Raw genomic sequence first — 7,905 nt, forward strand, 5'->3', positions numbered from 1 at the left:
ATGCCACTTTCTACTTCTACTCCGCTACATCTCAGAGAGAAATATTGTAGTTCAGTTGGTAGAGTGCGCGCCAATAGCTTGATTAGATTAGATTAGATTATACTTTATTCATCCCACGACGGGGACATTTTGTTGTTACAGCAGCAGCATTTTCTTCAATAACAGCAAAAAACAATAACACACAAACAAGTAAGCACACAAGAAATACAGGCAAGCAATAGACAATGAAAATATGGTAGACTGAGTAAGCAAAAGGGCGTCAAACAAAAGGAATTTTAAAGTGCGGTTGCCATGATAAGAGAAACAATATTGCGGTGTAAGTGACGTTAAAAATTAAGTTGAATGTGTAATTAGAGCAAAGAAGCAAGAGTCGGTAGCATAATTTAAATTATATTAACCTGAGACCATAAATGTTGAAAAGTAAGTACTTGTAATAAAATAATATAAATACCAATATGAAAGATAAACAGAATGTGTGTGATGTAGATGGGAGAAAAACAGGAACAGAAACCTGCGGTACCTCTCCTTCTTACACCGTGTTTTTTGCCTCCAACGTCGCCTTGCAGGCAGCTAATCTTAGCCCTAAACATAACCATGGAAGGAGACGTTGGGGGCAAAAAAACACCAAACACAGCGCCAATAGGTTTAGTGTTTTACGCAGCGGTCCAGGGTTCGACTCCGACGTGCTGCTCCTTTGCTGCAGCTCCTTCCTTTTTTAGTGTCTGTATACTTTCTAAAATGGGAGGATTCGTCTGCATTGACTGCATTTACTTCTACATATAATAATTACTTTTTCCTGATGACACTTACAGACTTTTACTTAAGTGAGTGTTGGTAATTTTGAATGTGGGTCTTTTACTTGTAACAGAGTATTTTTACCGTCTGGTATTAGTACTTTTATTGAACTAAAGGACCTGAATACTTCTTCCATGCCCTACGCTTGCTCAGTAAAAGCACGTCATGTGTCTCTGTAATTACCCTCATGCGATCCTGCACACGCAGACACAAATAAATACGCGTTTTGACCACAGGCCACAAAGCCTGTCTTGAAGAACTTGGGGGGGGGGTCAAAGAGTTGAAACCTGTTCAATGCAGACTTGGAGTCAAGCTTCCTGTTTGCTCTCTCGTCGAAAATTGCCGTGCCACAGACGTTATTTAAAATATCTGAAAAGGATGCTTCTTGTTTTTCACACTCGAGTGAAAACGTCATGAAGCCTCATGAAGCCTCTGAATATAGTTACACGCCCGTTTTTACAAACCCACGCTGAGTGTATAACTGTCAAATGTAGATCCCCGGCGCACGAACAAACATATGAAAGTGTGCATTAGCAAAAAATACTCTCTAACGTCAGATGGGGGAATACATTAAAATAATTGTCTCAATGGGCTCTGTTGTCCTGCACTCCCTTTACAGTGACTCTCCCCTTCAGTGCTTGCATCAGAGCTTGAAAAACAACCTGCAAAGGCACAAAGGAGCTCTGTTAGCACGGTGAATGGCTCACACATACGCATAAAGTGGATGAGGGAGCGCTAAGAGGATGACCCCAAGTTTGCAGGTGGAAGGAGGGCACATTTATTACCATGTATGTGGAAAAACAGTTGTGCTTGTGTAGCAGGTGAGCTCTCTCTTTTGCGTTGTTGTGTTACAAACGAAACCGTCGCTCTTCGATGTCTTTCACAGCCGTTTATTCTGGTAAACAGAGAAACAGTGTTTCACAATCACATTTGCCACTATAAAGAGCTCCAGTTAGCTTGAAACAGGCTCCAGTTAGCTTGAAACCGGCTCCAGTTAGCATAAAACAGGCTCTAGTTAGCATGAAGCAGGCTCCAGTTATCATGGAACAGGCTACAGTTAGCATGAAACCGGCTCCAGTTAGCATAAAGGAGGCTCCACTTAGCACAAAACAGGCTCCAGTTAGCTTGAAACAGTCTCCAGTTAGCATGAAGCAGGCTTCAGTTATTGAAACAGGCTCCAGTTAGCTTGAAACAGGCTCCAGTTAGCATAAAACAGGCTCCAGTTAGCATAAAACAGGCTCCAGTTAGCATAAAACAGGCTCTAGTTAGAATGGAACAGGCTCCAGTTAGCAGTTTCACATAGACCTTAGTGGTCCTCTAATACTGATTCTGAAAGTCTTCTTTTATCTCAGACATTAGTGGTCCTCTAATACGTATCTGAGTCTCTTTTATATGACCTTAGTGGTCCCCTAATACTGTATCTGAAACTCTTTTATATTGACCTTAGTGGTCCCTAATACTGTATATGAAGTCTTTTGTTATAGACCTTAGTGGTCCCTAATACTGTATCTGAAGTCTCTTATATAGACCTTAGTGGTCCCGTAATACTGTATCTTGAAGTCTCTTTATATAGACCTTAGATAGATAGATAGATAGATAGAATTATGAATCCCAAAAAAATGGGAAAAACAGTGTACAGCACGCACCACAAAATATACATACATACAATATACATGAAATAATTAATTATAATAACAAAATTAAGAATAAAAATATAAGAAGTGTAAGAACAATATATTAATGTAATACAAGATGGGAAAAACAAAACAAAAATGTGCAGCTTTTGTAAATATGACCCAGTCGTGCCGGTTGCCCTTGTAGTATTGTGTGTACAGAGTCGCATCTACCCCCAGGGATGAAGTGTTGAAGATTTATGCTGAGGTAGAATTGATTCCTGTAGCGGTCGTTGCGGCATTTAAACTGTCGGAGCCTCTTGAGAAGCTGCTCCTCTGTTGGACACCAGTGTGGGGTGGAAGGGGTGGTCAGGGTTATCCATGATAGATACAGGTGTTCAGCGACAATCCTCTCCACCACGCTTCAAATGTGTCCTGTTTGCAGCCGATCAGGAGCCAGCCTTCCTGATCAGTTTGTTCAGTCTGTTTGTAATCGCTGGCTCCATGCTGCTGCCCCAGCAGATGACGGAGGGAGAAACAGAGCATGGCCACAACAGACTGGTAGAAGTCTCCAACATCTGCTGCACACGTTGAAGGATCTCAGTTCCTCAGGAAAATAGAGATGCTCACCCCTTCTTGTAAAAAAGCAGTGCTTGTGACCTGTCAGTTAGCCTGCTGTCGAATGTTGACACCCAGATTTATCTGTAATCCTCCACCATGTCCAGTCACTTCCCAGAATGCATAGGGGCTGCGGAGCCGTTTCCCTTCCTCCTGAAGTCGACACCACACCTCTCGGTCTTATCCACGGTTCAGCGCAGGTGGTTCTTACAGACCACTCCACAAAGTCACCCACCAGGTGCCCTGTACTCACCCTTCCTGTCAATCCCTATACACCCACAACTGCAGAGTCATCAGAAAACTTCTGTTAGGTGACAGACTCTGAGTTGGTATGGAAGTCTGAGGTGTAAAGGTGAACAGAAAAGGAGACAGCACAGTCCCCTGTGGGGGCCCCCGTCCCATCACCACCACATCAGACAGAACACGGTCCAGGCGGAGAGACAACTGGTTGTCTGCAGGTAGTCAGTGATCCAGGAGACTATGGACCGACGCACCGAAACCCATCAACCGCAGCTTCTCACCAAGTAGCTGAGGCTGGATGTGTTGAATGCACTGGAGAAATCAAAAAATGTGATTCTACAGTGCGCCACCACCTCTAGGTGCAAATGAGCCAGCGCAGAGAGATGACACAGCATCATCCACTCCCAGTCGAGGCTGGGTAGGCAAACGGTAGAGGGTCCCCTTAACTGTATCTAAGAGTATCTTTTATATGACCTTCGTGGTCTCCCTAATACTGGGAATTGAAGTCTCTTTTTAATAGACCTTAGTGGTCCCCTAATACTGTATCTGAAGATCTCTTATAATAGACCTTGTGGTCCCTAATATGTATCTGAAGTCTCTTTATGTAGACTAGTGGTCCTAATACTGTATCTGAAGTCTCTTTATATAGACTTAGTGGCTCCCTAAGATGTATCTGAAGTCTCTTTTATATAGACCTTAGTGGTCCTCTAATTCTGTATCTGAAGTCTCTTTATATAGACCTTAGTGGTCCCCTAATACCACGAAAGGGACCGACTGGTTAGCAGAGGGTGCAGCGTGGAATGGAACGCCCCCCCAGCAGCAATCTGCTAGCACTAAGACTAAATAGAAGCCTGAGTCAGTATTTAAAGCCAAAGACTTAGACACACAGACAATTGTTAAAAAATAACAATTCCTAAAAAAAAAGACCCGAGGAAGGTATGACTCTCTTCTTTTTTATGCATTCTTTCTCCTCCTGTCTTTATTTTTTCTGCACTTTTTCTCCACTTGGAGGGATGGAGGGATGGATGGAGGGATGGATGGATGGATGGAGGGATGGATGGATGGAGGGAGGGGAGCGGTGGCCAATGGTATGGATAGCATGGTATGGAGTGGAGTGATGGATGAGAGGGGGATGGATGGGATGTGAGGAGGGGGCGGAGGTGCTGCTGGAGGAGGCTGGCGGGAGGATTGGAGGGACGAGGGATGGAGAGAGTGGAGGGATGGCATTAGCAGCGGACGACGGATGTGTGATGGAGGTCGAGGGATGGGATGAGGAGGGAGGGGCTATGCTTAGTAGTGTGATTAGGGGCGGGCATTGGAGGGTTCTGGTGATGGGAGCCGGGAAATGGTCAGGACAACCCCAACAGGGAGGGATGGCGAGGGAGTGGACGGCAGGAGAGGGTCCACATGGAATGGAGAATGGAGATGGGGGTTGGTGACAGCGAGGCCATGGCAGGGAGCGTGGAGAGGGGATGGAGGGAGGGATGTGAGAGAGGGAGGATTGCGATGGGGGGAGGGGGGGAGGTGGGGATGATGGATGGATGGAGGGAGGGGAAGATGAGGGTGATGAGAGTGGGATAGGCAATGATGGAGGGGGATGGAGGGAGGGATGGGAGGGATGGATGGAGGAGATGGAGTGGATGGGGAGGATGGATTGGGAGGGACGGGGGTATGGAGGGAGGGGTGAAGGGATGGATGGAGTGGATGGGATGGGGGAGATGGAGGGGATGGATGGAGGGATTGAGGGATGGGGGGATGGAGGGATGGGAGTGAGGGATGGAGGGAGGGATGGAGGATGGGCGGATGGAGGGATGGGAGGGATGGAGGAAGGATGGATGATAGGATGGAGGGATGGATGGAGGGATGGAGGGATGGATGGGGGATTGAGGGATGGAGGGATTGGAGGGATGGAGAGGGATGGAGGGATTGGGTGGATGGAGGGATGGATGGAGGGATGGAGGGATAGATGGACTTGGCAGGCACACATAGCCAGCCTGGTAATGTGAGAAAATCTGGTGCCAACCCAGAGATGCTACAGATGGACATGACATGTTGCTGTTTTTCATTTTTTGTCAAATATTTTTTAAATTCTTTCCACGACTGTCTTCTCACATGTGTTCAAACACACACACACACACACACACACACACACACACACACACACACACACACACACACCACACCCACACCACACACACTCGGTTGGTGTCTCGCCGAGGTCTTTTGCTCCTATAGGCTGAGAATTGGCCATTAGGTTAGATGTTCAAAGGACACATCATCAACGGCTAATTAACAATTATTAACCGTTCTGCTGTGAAAGAAGACAAATTATCATAAATTATGGCCTAATTAAAATGTGATTGCTGGCTCAATAGTTATAAATCATTCATTTTTAACACCCTTATCACATGCGGGCGGAACCAATTCGACAAAAAGGTCTATTAGACAAAAATGAATCCACTGCTTTCTTTCAACACGCACCCCACTTTCTGCCCCCCCCCCCCCCCCCCCCTCTCCTGCTGCAGTCATTAGCCGTAATTACTCCACGTAACACATTGGCTTTATCCGGAGATATTAAAGAACAATTGAACCACAGTCTAATTACATTAAGTGAAGTCTTGTGTGGTATCTTTAACTCTATACATGCAATTAGTGCATGGAGATGTAGGGGTGAACTGAGGTAAGCGACTAAAAATCCATCTGAAACTTAAATTATAATAAAGAGTCTGGTGGTATTTGAATGAAGTGTGTTTTACGCCGATGAAATAAGGATTTTGGGGCTCAATTTTCTATATATATACATATCTATACAGTAATTTTGTCATAATATGGCCACTTTAAAGTATCAAAAGTGAAAGTACTTGGCCCTAAATGGCCATTTGACTAGTTACACTATATAATATAGCTTTGTCCTTTCAAAGTAAACTAATATGTTAAGTAATTTGTGATAATAGTTGTCAAATAAATGTACATTGTTCAGTTCTACAGTGAACTGTAACTATAATCTCCAACTTCTCTTCCACATAAATGTTGTGTTTTTCTTATCCCAGAGCTCCTGTAGGATTTTTCTGTGTATTTTCCTCCCTCATCCTCTCCGTAACAAGCTAGCTCTGGACCCGAGCAGGTGAGCAGAGGTGAGCTTTGGGGGGAGGGGGGGGGGGTTTCCGACTGACATCCAGGTAAATGGGTAAACGTGCACTCTCATCCATATTCCAGCAACCTGGGCCGAGGCGTTTGGCCGGAGCGTGGTCCGGGCCGGGGCATGAAATATTGAAAGGATGGAGTGAAAGGTGGAGCACCCGGAGGGCTTCTGGACGGTTAAACAGCTCTTTGTGTGGATCTGCACCGCCTTTCACGCTGGGATTTCAGCGAGCCGGCATTGTGTATCTCCGCCAAGGTCAGCGCGCACACACACACGCACACACACACGCACACACACACACACCACACACACACACACACACACAATACACCACGTTAGCATCAAATGGTGCTGTATGATCAGCTCTTACCGTGCTAGAGCAGCGCCCATGATGGAGCGCGCAAACAAATCAATAACTGTTGGGATTGCATGACTGTAGAAGAGACAGTGAGGGACTGGGGAAGATGTGTGTGTGTGTGTGTGTGTGTGTGTGTGTGTGTGGGTGGGTGTGGGTGGGTGTGTATGTGTGTGGGGGGGGAGGAGAAGGAATGTGAAAGATGGAGCATTTTCCATTTTCTTGTTATTTATTTTTCAAACGGAAGTACATATCCTGGATAAAAGCTTGACATCTGGCGCGTGGCTCACGCTCTGTGTGTGTGTGTGTGTGTGTGCGTGTGTGTGTGTGTGTTGCCGTTCTTTAAATCCTACGGGAAACCATAACAGCCTTCGAGCTAGCGAGCTACACGCTGAAAATGTCGAGTTTTGAAGAATATTTGGGCCGTGCTACAAGGCCGGCCTGCTCGGTTCTTTTGGGGAACGATTGTAAAGGTTTACAGAGAATATGTTGAGGGCATCTCCTCTCTAACTGGGACGTTCTGGGGCCGATTGGTGGGGTGTCGGAGAAAGGTAAGAGATCTTGAGGTGTAACCATGCATACGCTCATGTTACTGTTTTGTGTCAAAAATCAACACTGTTGTTGACACTTTTTAATCGTTTTGGTCCTTTTTTTTTCAATGTTTGTCACTTATTTTGACGTTTTCAACACTACGTAACACTAACTTATTAACTTTAGTTTTAAAGTTATTTTGGGAATTTATGGTCAATAAACCTCATTTATAGGAAATTATACCTAATGATTGAGTTTGAAAAGCAGAAATTAGGAATTATTGAGACTAAAATTAAAGGAATGGATGTTGATGATAATCACAGACTGGAATATGTCAACTTTTACTCAATACTATTTCAACAACACTTCCATTTGTTTTCAAATGCTATAAAACTGAATATGACGCCCCAAACTTAATGAAAGTAGAGATTTGTACTTGGCAAAGAGCGTTGGAATCAATCATGTTATTTTGGGGAATTATAAAGAACATTGATATAGGACAACGGCTCAATTTGACCCTTAGACAACATGATGTTTAAATATCCTTTATGTGATCATTCTTATCTTGGAAAAAACATAAGTGTCATATCCAGAATAATTTTCTGAATTGA

The 7,905-nt window shown here is 44.7% G+C and overlaps 1 long non-coding RNA gene across 1 annotated transcript in view; it reads right to left on the reverse strand.

The window, feature by feature from the left end:
• The window catches only part of LOC116686069 (uncharacterized), a 16,898-nt gene that overhangs the window by 7,141 nt on the left and 1,852 nt on the right, over positions 1-7,905 (reverse strand). Inside the window, exon 2 of the long non-coding RNA XR_004331139.1 lies at positions 7,152-7,154. This is a non-coding gene — a long non-coding RNA (uncharacterized LOC116686069). The remainder of the gene's footprint in view (positions 1-7,151; positions 7,155-7,905) is intronic.

Source organism: Etheostoma spectabile, unplaced genomic scaffold (genome assembly GCF_008692095.1).
Source record: "Etheostoma spectabile isolate EspeVRDwgs_2016 unplaced genomic scaffold, UIUC_Espe_1.0 scaffold310, whole genome shotgun sequence".
Taxonomy (NCBI): domain Eukaryota; kingdom Metazoa; phylum Chordata; class Actinopteri; order Perciformes; family Percidae; genus Etheostoma; species Etheostoma spectabile.